Here is an 18,877-nt window from a genome sequence, read left to right on the forward strand (position 1 = left end):
GAATTCAGGAGACACGAGCTGCCAGGAGGAAATTAACTTGGTCAGCAAGTTAATTCGAACCCCAGACGAAAACCGTGTAAGTGTTAGTAGTGGCAAATTATCGAGAAGCAAAGCTTATGCGACGTTAGTTCCCTCAAAACACCACCCCCGTCCGATCTAATATTTATTTATTTGTTCAGTTACAGGGCTTCCGCGTGACATATTTGCCCATTCGATTTATTTATTTATTTAAACAGCCGCGAAACAGCGCGCAAACGTGTGCGGCAACGCAAATAAAGTTACAGGAACTTGGAATAGAAATTTCATCAGAGAAAAAACAGAAAAGTACATAAATGAATAAAAGAAGCGATTTAAAGGTTCGGGTAACGGGTGCGGCTAGAGACTAATACGATTACACTAACAGAAACGCGCAGTACACAATGCGAGGTTTAGCTTAACCCACAGAATAGTAACATACGGAGTGGACACTCCCGTGGAATGTTGAACCCATGGGGGTGGAATAGAAATCCCCCCGGTGAAAAATAGTAATCTTTATTTTATAAAACACGAATTCAATAAATTTATCTCAAATAAACATAACACGAAAAATCGCACCAACTAAGTGTGGTACTCGTTAGGTGGCAAACGGCGAAAATAAATCACTAAAATTCAAAGGACAGGAAAATATTTCTGGCTGCATAAATTGTAACTAAAAGCCCCTATTTCAAGTGTCCGCATTTTCGTTTCACGGTTTTTCAGGGTTCCCTTTATTTTCACACGAACCATCTCTTGATCGTGTTCCGCACAAACGGTCTACTGGCGACTAATTCTTTGTTTGTGTCTCGCGAACAAGATTGAATCGGTTAGCCTGAATCGTTTCCTGACAGATGCTATTGTAATTGTAATTATAAAGTGTCCCGCGGCTTTCAGGGGAGTCTGCAGCCTAATTCAATCGTCAGCAGTTTCGCTTTCTGGTTTTCACATTCCTTTTTTTTTGTTTTTTTCACAGCAAGAAGTCTACTTGTGGCTAATTCTTCTTTTGTATACATTTTATATCCTTTTTATTTTATACGCCTCTGTAGTATTGCGAGTACAGATTGTAATATTGCGCGAAGATAAGCTTAGAGGGCCCGAATGAGAAAAAAATAATAAATGAAGCGATTGACACACACGCAAAGAAAAAGCAAACAAGAATAAGATTGTTACAATACAGTACTCGCACGTTTCATTATAATTCGTATAATTTCTTATTTATTTATTTATTAATTTTTTTGCAAATTTTAATCGGTGATTTTCATATTAAAGTGTGATTATTGCGAGTAATGTGGTTTTTGTGATGTTAGTATTTGGACGTTAAATGGTTCCTGTTTTGTTTTCTCGTGTTCTCTTATTGTAACATCCGTAAATATGCATGATCTGTATATTTATATTTTTTCGTAAATTTACATTCTTCCCATTCTTTTACATTCTCCCCCCCCCACCCTGGTGCAAACGCTCTGGATTCAACGCTGCTCGCATAGACGACCGTCTTAATTCCGGTTACGTGCTAAAACGCATCGACAGTGGAGCCACCAGCTCCAGGACAGAGAAACATTGCGAAGATTTCCTGGAGTATCGATTCGCCGATAGTTATTATTAATGAAATTTTTGCGATTTCAAAATACAAAAAAAAAAGAGAGTAAGAACGGCGGAAGAATAGCGAAATATAAAAAATAAGTAAAGGTTTTGGCAACTTATATACTAAAAATTATGTAAAGTAGCTGTTGCGTGGTAACGTCAAACTTTGCCCTTTTTCTCTTTCCTTGGTTCGAATCTCCCGTGGTATTTTTTTTCTCCCCACTTATACTTTAAATTCTTTCTCTGGTAAAATATGGAAATTTACTCGTTTTCGCCTAAATAAAATTATTTAATGAGTAATAAATTTTAATATTTTTATGAGTGTTGGCCGAACATCCATTAGGTACCTTAGGAGGAGGAGGATGTTAAGATGCCAGTTGCAATTAATATTAATAAATACAGATTTTTATATCCGCACTACTGGGTTCAGGTGGCTATAGTTATAGCAGGTTTCAGAACAAATTCTGTGAGTACAATGAGGCCAGTACCCCTGTCCAAACCCTAAATACGTAAAAAATTCTGTATTTATTAATGTTTATTGCAACGGGCACTCATCGCTGTCATCTTAATATCCTTCTACGCTGCATTTTAGGAAAATATCTGTCCATTGCACCAGTGTTTTGAAATATTACTTTTTGACAATAAATTTGGACTAAATCTCAACCGTTGTTTTAGGTTTCGATGCAGTGAATGAATTGAACTGCTTTTAACTTCGCTTCTAATTTTTGTTTAATTCTTTTCCTTTTTTTATTTATTGTTTTATGCCTGGCACCTTATGAACACTGCATCATTTACCCGCTAACCAGAGCCACTAATACATTTTTTTTTTTTTTTATACTTCGCAGAAATACAAAAAGAATGAATGAAAAATTTGGAAGACGATTCTCTGTCACTAAATTTTGACTGTTTTTTTGCTGGGTTAGTTATTTTGTTTAACAAAAGGAATTTAGCATTCTTTCATTTAGATCATTATTTGAGTTAGCATTACAATAAAATAAAATAAAATCACATTATATAATTGAAATTCTTTTTATTTATCAATTTTTTTCATTTCATACGAAAGATATTTGAATTACGTGTAGTCCAATGCAAATTGAATTAGTAATATCTTCGCACGAAATGTCCTGTAATACATATAAAAAGGGCATGCTGATTTAATTCATAAAATTAAAAGCAAGATTAAAGACTTATAATACGCCCAGTATAAGAAACAAAAATAAATAAATTAATAATAAAAATAATAACCCCACAGAGACCCAACAGAATCCAAAACAGGCCTATCAGTTGCATCCCAACGATATACAAGATTATGACCAGCTGCATAACCAAGAAGATATCACACCACTTGGAGATCCAGAACATAATAGCCGAACGTAGTGTTAATTGTATGGTGCCAAAGACCCTAGAGACGCTAGGTCTCCCTGAGAACATATACAAGGAACTCCAGAAAGTCGCAATCCTCAATACCTGTAGCTCTGTGACCTGCAGGATGGTCAGAGTTCCTGGATCTACAGTAACAACACACATAACACCCACCCTGTGCACTTGGTAGTAATACCCTTCGCTGGGTGGATCCACCCAATCAGTAATAATGTATGAACAACAATACTACTAATAATAAAGCGCTGTGTCCCAGTCCACAACCAATCATTGATTTCATAATGTGTAGAAATGGCATCACATATTTTGTGAAGTATTGCACTGAGTGGGATAAAAGGTTTAGAATTCACTTGGTAGATGATGTATGTGAGAATTGCATTATATAACTTCTCAGACACAAGAGCAATGTGACCTTACATAACAGCCGAGGAGCAATAAGTACACAGAGAACACATACATACGTGCACACTGAGTTGGATGAATGGTTCAGGCTTCACTCGGTGGATTATGGCACTGTTGGAACATTGTATTATACAGCTCCTTAGCCACAAGACCAATGTGACCCTTTATGACAGCAATAAGGCTCCCAGAGAACATATACCCTAAGTTGAATAAAAAGGTTCACACTTCACTTTATTGACACTGACACTGTGGTAATGTTGCGTTATATAGTTACTTAGCCATAACAGCAATGTGACCCGACATGACAGCAACAGGGCTCCCAGCAAACACATACATACACGTGGACTGGAAGATGATGATATTGTGATAAAAGGTTCAGACTTCACTTGGTGGACAATGACACTGTGGGAATGTTGCATTGTATAGCTCCTTAGCCACAGGAGCAATGTGTCGCAGCTACCAAAAATGTTTAGTTTTTCAATGAGTTCACTAGGTACTTGTTTGCTCAAATTGCTTAGTGATGTCAGCAGTGTCTAATTTAAGATGGCTCTAGAGAGTTTTGGATGCAAATTGCCAGAATGGTATCAAATTAGCGATTGCTGACTTTTCACGACCAAAGCCACGTTGATTTTGATGTATGGTAAGGCTTGGAAAAAATTGAAGAGTTGGTTATGCATTACTGTGTCAAATAGCTTAGAAAGGCTTTTTTTTTGTTGGGGAGTGGTCTGAAATCTTATACAGACCACTGGTCACCTTTTTTAAATACCAGAAGAGTATTAACCTGATTGAAATGCTTTGGGTAAATGCCCAGTCTCAGAGATAAGTTGGTGAGTCATCTGGGTCTTTTGTATTGTCATTTTTCATATTCTTCAATGCTGAGTTTTGTTCATCCTCATCGATCAACAGATCTCAACCAGGAAATGAAACCAAAGGTTCTTATCAAATATTTCAGCGGTGTGGAGTTCATCAGACAATAGAATTCAAACAGAATTATGGAGCTATATGTTATTTATCATTAAGGTATATGTTCAGAATAGTCAGTGAATCCAGTATTGATCAATTAATATTGCTTTGATACAACTGATCTCTAAAAAAGAGAAATCATGTCGAAGGCTGCTGCTACATCCTGGATGCAGCAGCAGCCTTCGACAACGTCTCAATCCCAGCTATAACAGTAATCCTCAAGGAGTATTTCCTCATTTCAGGAAGCACTTTAAGCATTCTCACTAACATCCTTCAAGAAAGACAACTTACCGTATCTCCAGGGGAGTACCTCAAGGGGGCCTATTGTCCACCACCTTCTTCGCAATAGCACTAGCCCCATTTTTAGCTCAAAACTGTGAGCAATTTATTACATATGCTGACGATTTGAAATTTTTTGTAATCTCTAAAGAACAAGAAACTGTACCCCATCTATCAGAGGAAGCAAACAAGGCAATCAGGAAACTAGAAGAATATCTGCACTACATTGGCCTGAAAGTTAATGAAAAGAAAACTGCCCAAATGACCTTCACCAACAAAAAGAAGAAAAATGAAATTACGATTTTAGTGAACAATACTAGAGTCTAAATATCTCCCGCACATCTTGGCCTTCAGTGGGATGAAGGATTAAACTTCATACCTCACTTCGAACACATTAGGAAAAAGACATACGCAGCACTCTGGAGCACTAGACAACAACTCACCGATCCCCTTATCTTATGATTCAATACATCCTTAAATGCGTTACACCGATTCCGTTGTACGCATCGACTATCTGGTCATCGGCCCCCGAGAACAACATCAAGGTCTTCTTAGGAGTAGAATACTGGCTCCTGAGATGGCTAAACAAGATCGCCGTTTACCATCTCAAGAGCGGTCTTGTCTGCCAATCTGGAAATCACACCCTGGAAGTATATCATCACAACCAGAAACATCTTAACTCTGGCAAAGCTACTAACGGAGAGAGAGAGAGAGAGAGAATAGATGCGCCGAAAGTGGGAAACGTGATCACTCACCCTCGGATGATACGACCGAGAATAAAGAGGGAAGAATCAAGTCTCAAGTGCCAACTGACTCAATTAGACTCTCTGGGGAGATTTTTCCAAGCAAATACTGTGAATTATTTTAATAATTTAAATATATATCCAGAGAACCTATGTACACACAAAATGTATAGGACAGAAATCTTTGGTAATGTTTACCGGCAGATATAGAAATATAATAAGAGACTAATTTAATAATTTATATAATAATATTTAGCATTTAACAACCATTCACAATTAATCCATTAACACATACTCTGTGTTTTTTCATCTCCAAATATTGTAAATAAGTTCGTGTAAATATGCTCGTAAATACTGATATAATGTAACCACACCCTCTAGTCATGTGCTGTCTATGGGTGTCTCGTAAGAGAAATAAACAGATAATAATAATAATAATAATAATAATAATGACAATTTTCCCCTCTATCTTTCACAGCACATGCTTAACATTTCCCAGTTACACTGTTTAACATGCTTCAATAGTTTTTGAAGGGAGTTTGAAGATCGACTGGACAGGCAAGGCAAATTCATATTTTTCACTTTTGTTTTTCCTTAATTTGCAAGATAGATTGAATAAACACTTTTTGTACGTTTGCTTGGTACTCCTAGTTTCTCCTTGGTACTCCAAGCTTCTTGCTCTTCCGTCGAGGTTACATTTTAAAGATCGGTTCCTCCCTTATCAGAAGCTCCACCTAGCTCAGTCCTTGGACGCCGACCTGTGCAAAATCGTCGATGACAAAAAGTACAGACGGCGCATCCTGGATCTGCACGTGTGTTCCACAACCATCAACTGATCAGATCGCTCCGGCTCCGCTTTATCCTTTATCCTATTATGTATTTATTACATTCCCGGCGGGATGATATCTCTGCCGCTTGTTAACCCCTGGCTGAGTGCCGTGAAGGGTTTGTAAAGGTAGGGTACCTGCGTGTACCTAGGAACCTTACAATAAAGATCATATTTATTTATAGTTCCCAAACCACTCTTAAATCAATAAAACTTGTTTTAGCATAAAGTTTTTGTAGAACCTTTTCATTATGGAATACCAAATAGACTTCAGAAAAGCAAAATATTTCATACACTTCTCATTGCATTCAACAATTCCTTTGATGGCCATTTTAATCCATCCTCTCTCTCTCTCTCTCTCTCTCTCTCTCTCTCTCTCTCTCATTAACATCTTTAAACTACAACAAGTTGTCCATATCAAGATCTTTTGGGCCTATTCATAATAGATCGTTTCGCAATTGTTTATCTTTAAAATATTTCTAGCTAAGTAACTTGAGACATGCCAATACATTTTCATCATAAATATCCATATTCTCACAGTACCTGGACGATTATAACTCTTTCACTCTGTCAGTAAGACTCTGACTGATTTGACTTGATTTCAGAAGCAGTAAAGATGCTACGACATATTTCATGAAGTTTTTTTTGGAATAATTTAATTATTTCATAAACTACTTCGATTAATATCGAAACACTATTCATATAAATGAATGTAATAAGTTATGAATTATTATTAATTATCTGTCAGTATATTTTTTGTTTTAAACATTTCCTGGTTCTATCGATTGTGGTAAATTACTCAATGTTCTTTCGGAAATCGGAACAATCGCACTCCAGATCTCGAGAGACAGTAGCAACCACGTGGTAGCAAACGTTGGACATGCGCGTTATTACTCTTTGAGTTTCGATGGCCGCGTTAGTTTCGTGTTCTCAAACTGAGGGCGCTGGGAGCAAGTGTCTACTCTATCTTAATTCTCTGTGGCTTAACCATCAGGGGCAATATGGTAGAAAGTTGGTGCACTCCTCAGATAGGAGTATTTTAGATTTAACGAGGTCGGGAATCTGGTGAAGCGATCTTCAGACACGAAAAACGCATCTCAGTGCAGGCCTTCGTCAGAAATGGATGAACGGAAACGCTCGTGGCAAGGCTTGAGCTCTGTATTTCTTGGAGTTGCACATCTCCTCGATGTCTGTGCAGAGCAGGTGGCGCACATTGGCTGGGAAACAGTGGTTGTGGTTATTAAGCTGAAAGCGCCATGAGGTGTTTCCTTCCTTCTCCTTCAGGGTCTGTTGGAACTGTGGCGTCAATCTCCCTCGTTATGACACGGCAGTAGTGTTGTCTGCAGCAACGAGTTCATTCCAACGAATCACTTGCAAGTTGGCGAGCTTCACCGACTTCAAAATGGTTCCGAGAACCTTTTTTCGGTCATCGGAGGATTAAACGTCGAGGAATTTGAAATGCATACACGCAAACTGGGATGGGTAAAGCATCGCCGAGTACACTGATCAGTCGAGTACTGATTATTTCGTTAATTTTGTTTCTTTAACAATTTGTCCACTTCCTCGTGAAATTTATTTCAGGAGGAAGTGGACAAAATTATTGCCAACTATAGTGTCAATGTAAGAGCAATTATCTGAATAGAGCGTGTCTCAATCGCGTATTTCATTAAGAGATATTGTTATTCGGGGGTCGGTCCTATAAAAGGAATTATACTCCCCAATTTATGTATAATGCAATGCCTCATATGCCTGTCACCCTTAGCCCAATGGCAGCCGTAACACAAGGAGATAACAATCAGCTTAAGAGCGGCGATGCAGGGCAGAATGACTGTAACTCACCCAATCCTGCATCTAATAACACTGGGGGTAGCCACTCAAAGACCTTTCAGGTGGCCCTCTCCACAATACCGACCCAAAATACTAGTAAATCTAAAAGGTCAAAGGAGACAATCAATACTGGAAACGGTGCATCAAGACCCACATTTGCAGAAGTAGTCACCGGCAAAAAAGATGTTGAGAATAACCAAAAGATCCCACCAGCAGGACTCATAGGCAGTCTCTACTCCATGGCATCTCTCACCGACCAACATGTTCACTCAAAAGAAACCCGGATGACATATTCAATATATCAGAACATGGAACATGAAAGATAACATGGCAATAGAGATGCCACGGAACTTTCCTCGAAGGGTACTCTTGCTAATTCGTACAATATCACAGCAGTTCAGACTCGTGGTCGAATCTTTATATCTCGACTGGAACCGACTATTAAACCAGACAGCATTAAGGCCATGTTTACAGAAGTACATGGGATGAATATTGATGTGAGACAGAGAAGAACCAAGTATCCAACCTACGCCTCTTTCATCCTTACCTGCCACCCAGAGAAGATGAGCTTCGTACTGGATCCAAGGCTATGGCCCCCTGGAACCCTCGTCAAACCCTTCCTAGATCAGAAGCCAAGAACCGCAATAAACCACCGACATCAACATCAAACGCAATAGCAATTAAAGCTACCAAGCTCCCAAGCCAACAAAACGCATGAGAAATCAGATAACTTCACTGAGAACAAACTTACCATAGGAAACAAACTCTCCATCATTCAATCCAACTCTCAGCAGATTATAATGACAATCCCCAGGGCTCCAAACCTGTAAAGAATATCCCTGTACACATCGCAATGCACAGTAGACCAGTAGCCGCACTTAGCCGCACCTAGCTTAAAAAGAGACTTGCCACCTGTACGAACTCCAGTTACTATGGCTACCACCATTCGAATTGTCTATCAAAATGCAAGGAGTATTTGTAACAAGCTAGACACTGTCGAACAGCTTCTCCTCTCTAAAATCTTTGATATTCTCTGCATTGCCGAAACGTGGCTTGGGAATGGGCGGGACTCCCTTGCCTGTGCTCCTCAGGCTGGGTACCAGATTCTCAGTTCCTCCAGAGAGGATCGTAGAGGGGGGGGGGAGTAGCAATATTCTGTAATACCACTATCTTCTCATTGGCACATTCTGTGGTAACCAAATCCCTTGCATTTGAAGCTGCTATGGTATCCCTCAAGCTCAATGCCAACCTGATAGCCATCGCAACAATATACATTCCACCAGGCCCAAACAGTGACATCATTGCAGATGTGATCCACTGGCTAGTAAATCACCTCCATGCCTCTGCTAAGCACATTATTTCTGGAGACTTCAATCTTCCACCTACTCTCACACATCTTAGTAGGAAACTCAGTAGAAGTATGAATTCATTGGGTACCGCCCTACTTAATTGCCACCCCACGAGAGGATCTAATCTCTTGGATCTGATATTCTCCTCAGCACCATGCGACCTCGAAGGCAGTCCTTAAAACCTATTTCAAACCGATCACGAACCCATTGCCTTATTCCTGCACTCAGCCGCACCTAACTTTGATATCCAAGGCCCAAAAAAGAAAAAAGACATCACAGCACGCAAATTCATTGATCCACCACGATGTCTCGAAGCTGCATCCTCGATACCTTGGGAGGCTCTCAATAATTGTGATCTCGAGCTAGCTGTGGACCTCATGACTAGATGGATTCGAACCATTGCAAGTTATGGTGCTACAAAGACTGTCTGCATCACTCCCCGTTCAAGAGCTTGGTGGACACCAGCACTGAACAACAGCTTTCAAGAAAAACAAAATCTGCACAAGAGATGGAAAGAATCAGGCGCTATACAAGATCGTATTGCCTTCTCTAGAGCCCTAGCAGTTTTCAACTGTCAGAAAATATTTGCAATTAAAAAGCATTTAAATTCAACCCTACGAAAAGACAAATCGTTTTATGACTCTCAGCACACAGGATTACCTAAAGCACTGGACCTTGAACTGTGGATGGACCACGTTGCACGGTTCTCAAACACTGTGGCCCCGATGCATCTAGGCAACTTACCCATCAACAACGTCCCTACTGATATGCTCGCCACCGTTCGCATCACAAGGAAGCAGCTTATAACTGCTATAAATGGATTGCCACCCACTGCAACTGCAGGCCCCGATCTTGTGCCACAATTCATGATTAAATGTCTTAGCTCGTTTATAATCGATCCGCTACTATCAATTTTTAACCGTGTATTAACGCAGCACTACTTTCCCCCTCTCTGGAACAGATATGCTGTGAGGCCACACCCTAAATGCCAATCTGCAACCCTCATTAAACAGTTCAGGCCAATCTCTCATTCTTCCAGCCTCTTGAAGCTCATGGAGAAGACATTAATTTCCACCATCACTAATCAAATCATGCCTCACAAACCCCCGCAGATTCACTATGGAATTCCAGGTAGATCCACAGTCACCAATTTCCAACACCATTCTCAGTGCACTAGAAGCTAAAGCAGAGTTTTCTGTCACCTACATAGACCTGGAAGCTGCTTTCGACTCCATCAGTATCCCCTCACTTGTTCACCTCCTAGAAAACTACTTCTACTTAAAAGGTGACATGTTGTGGTTTATCACAGCCCTGCTCTCTGAGAGAACCATTCTTCTTAAAGCGGATCAACACACAATATGGAGAAAGATCACTGCAGGAGTTCCCCAAGGCGGAGTTCTCTACGGAGCATTATTCCGTTTGTGCAACAGAGAGAAGACATACTCTGCTATGCCGATGATATTAAGATATATACTGTACTCAGATTAACCCAGGCGAACAACTCACAAACATCAATAAAAAGATCTGTGAAAAGTTACACGACTTAGGATCCTATCTCCATCAATTCGGCTTCCTCATTAACCCTGCCAAATCAGCCCAAATTGTCTTTTCTCTGAAGCGCCAACCCACTGAAATCCAAGCCTCTCTAGATGGCATTCCCTTCCCAGTGGTCAAGATGCATACAGACTTGGGAGTCGTCTTCGACTATAAACTGAGCTTCAACCCCCACATTGACAAGCTCACAGCAAAATTCTGTCAAATGCGCTGGACCACAAAACAACAACTGCTCCACGTTAGGGATCTGGATGTGACTCGTCGATACGTATACACCTCAGTATACTCCGTCATACTGTATGCCTCGGAAATCTGGGGGTCCGCGGCCCCTACCAACATCAAGCGCGTGTACTCCGCCGAATACTGGCTCCTTCGTTGAATCAGGCAAAAACATTGTCGTCCACCCCAGCAAAGGACAACTGCGATGGCGACGTCACTTCACTTTGCCCGACTTCCAGATCTTGTATTGGAAAAGCGCCTTGTTCTCACTGTCAGGATGACAACCGGAATGGAGCCAAGTATCTGGGAACTGTGTGGCTGAAGGATCCCTCTACCCGGGCTGAGGTCAGCTCACAGCTCACTATAACAGACTAGCGCTCAGTGACCGCTTTCTCCCCAGGGAGATGCTCCCCACAATCCTTTCAATTGACGGCGACCTGTGTAGGTTTGTGAAGGATCGGAGGTACCGAAGAGAGATCCTTAAGAGCACTGGGCCTGACCTTGGCCAGGCCCAGTGCACATTGATAAGGGCAGCATAATAATGCGCAATATATTGTAAATAATGTTCAAAGCACGATGTCTTTATGAATGTGTTGTAAATAAAGTGAAGAATATCTTTATGAATATAAATATTAATATAAATATAATATAAATGTAAATCTGAATATCTTTATTATTTCATTGTAAATACTGTCAGAAGCATAAAATGTCCTGTAAATACTCTGCCACTGATTCTATTTTATTGTTGGCTCTGGGGGATGAGCCCGAACTTCGATGTGGGCCCCCTTCCCCCAAGGCTATTGTCCACCAACCAATGTAAAACCCCTGGCATTGTTGCTGTGAAGGGTCTATTGTATATACCATGTTTGTATACAATAAAGATTAAAGATTAAAGATAATTGAACGTTTTTGTGCGCAGGAAACTTGTTTCATTTTTGGTATTCAATGTTCTCCAGCGATGAAACGCTGCAGGGTTAGGTTTATGCGTACGCTCATTTATGTAAATATTGAGTAATAAAGGAACCGAAGGTGATCCCTTCTGTTGGAAAAGAAATGGCTCGAGAGATATTTACGATTACATCACTCGTGGAACCGATTTAATTGTGGTTCTCGAACGCTGTCATTTTGCAATTCACATTACGGTGGACTGCGTCAAATGCTTCGCAGCGATCGATGCGCAGCTTGTCAACCAAAGTGTCTCTGTCAAAGCCCGTGCTAGCAAACTGCCAGAGGGTTGGTGGCAACTGCTTTCCACTGCGAAAGCCGTGTTGATCGGTACACATTGAAGCCACCCACAGCACCGGATCGAAGTTTCTTCCAGCGATCGATTACTCTCCGGCCGAAAGAAAATTTTCGGCCATCTGCCCTGTTTCGACTTCAGTTTACTTCCCCCCCCCCACTGCGTGTTTATTTTCCCCGTCGTCCGAGGAAGAGCGAGGAAGCCACCACTCTTCACTTTATGCAATTCGTTTAAAGCAATTCAATCTGGTGTTTGCAAAAAAAGGTTTTACGATATTTCGCATCAGTTTCTCTTGAAAGTGGACTTGAAAGAACGGAGCAATTCGAACGACAGATTTGGGCCCCCTTTTCATTGGGGGAATAACAAAACAGAGTTTACGATTCCTCGGTTATTCCGTCGTTTTAAGGAAATATTAAGAAGAAAATGCCCGCCACGTACAACGCAATGAGACTTTGATGGATGGTTGACACGAAGAACAATGGGAAAAGCAAGCTCGAAACCCCCGAAATGAAATATCCTTTTGATTTTACGAACTAAAAGCGCAACACTCTCAGAACAATTTGGTTGCACAATTCTTCTCTCTCTCTCTCTTTCTCTCTCTCTCTCTCTCTCTCAGTAAGAGCAAAGTTTAGGCACGCGCAGTTGATTAACAATATTAAAAAGGACAAAAGCCCTGCGCACGGATAAAGCGAACTGGAAGAATCCTTGTCCGGCGTAATGTGGTAGTAGTCACGTGAGAAAGAAACGCACAAAGCTCGGACTGTCGATTAAATGGCTGCCGTTTCAACGTTAGGACTCGAGCGAGAAGAGCCCACCTTCCCAGTGATTCTCTCTTCAGCACGAGCTCACTATCTCTGACCACGTACACGTTTTCAGCGCGTCGCTGCGTTACTTTAAACGAACGTACTTCGGTGGGTGGTCCTAGCGGAAGCATTCGTCAGTATAATACCTTTTGCACCCCGGCGTGTGCAGATTCTTCTGCGAAATTGCAACACCAGAAGGGGAGTGCAGCTGTGGAAGGACTGCGAGACTCATTCAAAGGAGATCGCGCTCCCACAGTACTCACCACGGGACAATCTGTCGAAATGAGCGAAGACCATCTTTTCCGATACAATCAAGCTCCGAAATCTTTGAGGGGCACCTAATCCCCTCCACTTTAACCTACACTGTGGGCGTGCAGGGGCAAAATGGGATGTTCCAATGGATCATCAATCGTGGAACAAATGTCTTTGTTCCACGATTGATGATCGCAAAAATAAATCTTTGCTTCCGTGTCTGTTTATTTAAGAAAATCAGTTTCGGTCCTCACGGCGTTAAACCGCAAATTACGGTGTCCACAAACGGAACGGATCCTCCAAAACCTCTTTGATTGCCGAAAAGGTCTGCCCACAGACGCGTTCCATTGGAAAAGAAAAGAAAAGAAGCGGACATTGCAACACACTCCACCCCCAGTTGGTTACTCCTTCAATTTGCGCAACTGCAGAGCCCAAACAAGGATTTGTGCGAGGATCCAATTGACCAGGTAAAGTGAAGTAAAATGTCAAATGGGGATACGCGTAGAAAAGATTTGGGAAGAGTGCTCCCATATAGCGGGGCCCCTTCCAAAATCGCATCACACGTGAACCATATAAAATGACAGGGTTCGTGAAGAGGCTGTTTGTTTGTTATTTGGTTTTTAGGAGCATTAGCAACTAAGGCCATATTGCTCCGGGAATATGCGGTGGTCATTCCCTGACCTTTCCGCATCCTCCGTATTTGGTGGTGACGGGCTCGAACCCCGGTCTAATCAAGAAGCGTGTGCTACGCACTGCTGCTCCCCCACCTGGCTACGGAGGCGCCTCGTGAAGAGGAAACTGTGAACTAATCAAAGTCTTGTTGTGTCGTCTCGTCCTGGGCTCCTCCCTAGCCAGGTGGGCAGGAACAGCAGTGCGTAGCACACTCTTCTTGATTAGACCGGATTTCAAACTCGTGACCACCATAGAGGGAGGATGCGGAAAGGTCAGGGAATGACCACCGCATATCCCCGGAGCAATATGGCCTTAGTTGCTAATGCTCCTAAAAACCAAACAACAACAACATCATCTCGTTTCTCGAGATGATGTTGTTGTTGTTGTTGTTGTTAAATTTCTCGTTGTCATCAACGAGAAACGTGATGAAAAGAAAACTGGCGAAATGACCATCATCAACAAAAATAAGAAAAATGAAAATACGATTATTGTGAACAATACTAGAGTCTAAATATCTCCCGCACATCTTGGCCTTCAGTGGGATGAAGGATTAAACTTCATACCTCACTTCGAACACATTAGGAAAAAGACATACGCAGCACTCTGGAGCACTAGACAACAACTCACCGATCCCCTTATCTTATGATTCAATACATCCTTAAATGCGTTACACCGATTCCGTTGTACGCATAGACTATCTGGTCATCGGCCCCCGAGAACAACATCAAGGCCTTCTTAGGAGTAGAATACTGGCTCCTGAGATGGCTAAACAAGATCGCCGGGAAACCGTTTACCATCTCAAGAGCGGTCTTCTCTGCCAATCTGGAAATCACACCCTGGAAGTACATCATCACAACCAGAAACATTTCTTCACAGTGCAGATATGACGCAGATGTGGGAAACCACACACATGTGTATATGTAAGGGCGGCACCTAGAACGTTTGTTCAACTCCGCCTCGTATCTCTATGAAGAACAGAATCACTACAAATGGGCCAGATATGTGTGACGTCTGTGTGTTCTGTTCTGGCCACTTGGCTACCCAGAAGCACCAGTCACCTGGACAGATGATTCTGGGTACTCGTCCACACCACGGGAAGGTGGGCCAGTACCAATAACACACGTACCGTCTCGAAAGAGACTCTGACCCACTTGGTGTTGTCAGCAGGTGGGCCAGGAACCTCTGGGGGCCCATTCCAGAGGCAAGAGAGGAGAAAGAAAAAAAAAAACAAAACAACTACCCGTGGTGCAGGTTGCAAAAAAAAAAAAAAAAAGCTAGTGGTGCGTGCAGGTAATATATTATAATAAAGTTAATACTGTACATTGTAATATATTATAATAATAAAGTGATATATTTATGTATGAAAAATAAATAAAATAAAAATTGATAGTATGGCAAATTTACCTAAAATAACACACCGATAATAATAATATTAATAATAAAATAAAATAAAAACAATTATAATAAAAAATAAATAAAAATTAAAATAAATAAAATAGAAATAAAATATATAGAGAAAAAAAATAATAAAAAATAATAATAAATAAAAAATGAAATAAAAATTTGAATTTAGCCTAACTCTGGCATAGCTACTAACGGAGAGAGAGAGAGAGAGAGAGAGAGAGAGAGAGAGAGAGAGAGAGAGTGAAAAAGAGAGGGAGAGAGAGAGAGAGAGTGAAAAAGAGAGAGAGAATAGATTCGGCGAAAGTGGGAAACGTGATCACTCGCCCCCGGATGATACGACCGAGAATAAAGAGGGAAGAACCAAGTCTCAAGTGCCAACTGACTCAATTGGACTCTCTGGGAGATTCTTCCCAGCAAATACTGTGAATTATTTTAATAATTTAAATATAGATGCAGAGAAACTATGTACAGACAAAATGTATAGGACAGAAATCTTTGGTAATATGTATCGGCAGGTTCAAATATAACAAAAAGACTAATTTATATAATAATATTTAGCATTTAACAATCATTTAGTAATTAATTAAACCGACTTAACAATTAATTCATTAACCACTTATTCTGTGTTTTTGCATCTCCAAATTTTGTGAATAAGTTCATGTAAACATGCTTGCAAATACTATAATGTAACCACACCCTCTAGCCACGTGCTGTCTATGGGTGTCTCGAAAGAGAAATAAACAGATAATAATAATAATAATAATAATAAAAATAATCTCGTCCTTCACGCATTACGCTTTGCTTGTCCGCAATGAACTCTGAACTCCGCGGCGCTAAAACAAAAACTCGTTAAAAATAGAGCCGGCAAGGATGCAACAGGATCACAGCTTTAACTCCGGAAGCGTCTTAAACGTAAACAAAAGAAGGGGCCCTTAAACGTAACTCCAATTACAGCCTCCCAAGAAAGGGATTCCTTATAATTAGTGATAATAATTAATTATTAAATTCAACACGAAACTCGCGGTCTCTTCCGCGGCCGCTTCACTTTTAGGGGCTCGCTTACATCCCCGCTAGTAAGCGAAGCTCGTTCTACGAGCCCTTAATAAATAAATAAATAAGATCTTTATTGAACAGTTCACCGGTACACGCAGGTACCACGACCATACAATACCCTTCACGGCACCATGACAGGGGTTAACAAGCGGCAGAGATAACCTCACAGGGATTATAAAGATTAATTATAGGCAGATTAAAAAAAAAAAAAAAAAAGTACTCATCGCGGATAACATTGACTTGGAAAGAAAACAAATAACAAAAATAATACAAATTGTGGTAACAAAAGATTTTCCTCGAGTCCAGTTTTCTGAGAGTCTCTTGCCCCGCCATTACGATCTGAGATCAGTTGGTAGTTGTGGAGACCACGTGCAGATCTAGGATGATCCGTCTATACTTTTTATCATCTATGATTTTAAATAAGTCAGCATCCAGGGATTGAACCAGATGATAAGGGAGGAACCGATCTTTCAAATGTAGTCTCGAAGGAAGAGCAAGAAGCTTGGGAGTGGAGCGGAGACCTGGTTTAAATCAAAGCTACGGAGCACCTGAGGCAGACAGGTCGGAGGATGTCTGTCACTCGCAGTGGTCCACCCAGCGGACCTTTTGGCACGTGACACAGGTCCATCCTCGCGAATTTTACGGGCTTTTTTCGCAAAGTGGCCGAGTTAGTCGGTTTCAGCCGAATGGTGTTTTTCCGGACATCCCAAGATTCTTGTCCCAAAAACAGCGAAATGGATGCAGATTCAGTTGATTGGTAAACCTCGGCAAAGCGCCGCTTCAAATTGTTCTAGGCATTTTGCGCTGAGGTCAAGAGGCGTCATGTTTCAGTTGTTGCAGCCAGTGGCTCTGCTTCGGCCCAAGAATGACCCAGAGAGAGCGGGATTTGCGGAGGAGACTCTGCGTATTAATCTCTCCCCTCCCCTCCATCCCACGTGCGTCAATGCGAGGGTTGTTCAGTTTGAAATGCAAACAAGCCTCTGACGGATAAAAACAGACGCGTGCTGGGAAACCCGCCACCGAAGAACAGCTGGCACGTGAAAAATGTACGCCGCTACCCGATGAATTTGGAATTAAAATGGGGGCAGTCAGAGAAACTGCGGGACCAACAGAGAACTTGGACAATGAAACTTTGTATTGTGTTCTGTAGTAGGTTCTGAGTTCTTTGTGATTTCTTTTTTTTTTTTTTTTTTTGTATTTTGGTTCTGAGGTGATTGAAAAGGATCGTGGTAACTCATTCACCGTGTCTAGATCTATTGTACATGAGAACAGGAACTTGACACCGTGGAAAATCAAGATTCATCACCCTTTGCCAAAGTACTGACTAGTAGGATAGATTCCCCCAAAGTTCAAGAAATCATCTCAGCATCAAAAAGTATCCATCGTAGAGAGCAACGTAGTGGACGTTACAGGTGGACTCTTCTTACCAAGCTCGCTTGCCTCAGACACGTGTTCCCAGCAAATATTATTGAACATTACTGCAAATGGACCCACCCCAACGAACTATTGAATGACAATAAACGGAGGAAGAATATCTTTTGCATCGAAGCCTTTGGCTACAGTAGTTGCTGCCACGGTGGTGTCACTCCATCTACCATCCATCACGTGCCATCTATGGAGCATCTATTGAGGAACTCCTGCATTCGAACACTTTGGCTGTCTTTTTAACAGAATTCGCAGCAAACGCAATCGCATTTGCAGCGAAACGCCTCGGTCATCTCCCTCGTATTAATATACCAAAAGTGCATTTGTGAAACCTGTCAATCGTCCTTTTAACGTATTTGTTTTTCTTATTATGTTTTTATAATTGTGTGTCCCCTTCTGGCCAGTCAGAGGGTCAAATAAAACCTAATAAACTGAATAATTATAATAGTAATAAAATAACCGTTGCGGAACTGGAGGGAGTGATCCTCCCTGTCCCTAAATCCTCACCCCGAATGACGTACAAAAAATAGCGTCCCTAATTAGAGTGTCAACTCATTCATCGTTGGATTCGTTCGGGTGCCTCACCGTCGTTTGAACTTCCAGTCCGGCCCCGAATTTCTCCAATGTCGCGACCCGAGTGGTTTTTTTTTTGAAGGAGACGTTGAAACCGCGTTGTAAGTGCCTCAGCATGTTCGTGGAATTGAGTCTTTCACGTTCTGCGGTGTCGACGTGTGAACAGTTCGCTGACGTCACTGCTGTTTTGTTTGTTTATTTGCGCTCGGCTTTACGAAGGGTACGACGCGGTTTGTCCTCTCGGAGAGCGAACAAAAGGTGAAAGAGTGCCGACAGAGCGAAACAATTTTCATCTCACCTCCACCCGACTGCAACGC

At 41.3% G+C, this 18,877-nt stretch overlaps 1 protein-coding gene across 1 annotated transcript in view; it reads right to left on the reverse strand.

Annotated features, from left to right (window-relative positions):
• The window catches only part of dnc (phosphodiesterase dunce), a 546,492-nt gene that overhangs the window by 526,282 nt on the left and 1,333 nt on the right, over nucleotides 1-18,877 (reverse strand). The window lies entirely within an intron of this gene.

This window comes from Mastigoproctus giganteus, chromosome 5 (genome assembly GCF_048544385.1).
Source record: "Mastigoproctus giganteus isolate SK-2022 chromosome 5, ASM4854438v1, whole genome shotgun sequence".
Lineage (NCBI taxonomy): Eukaryota > Metazoa > Arthropoda > Arachnida > Uropygi > Thelyphonidae > Mastigoproctus > Mastigoproctus giganteus.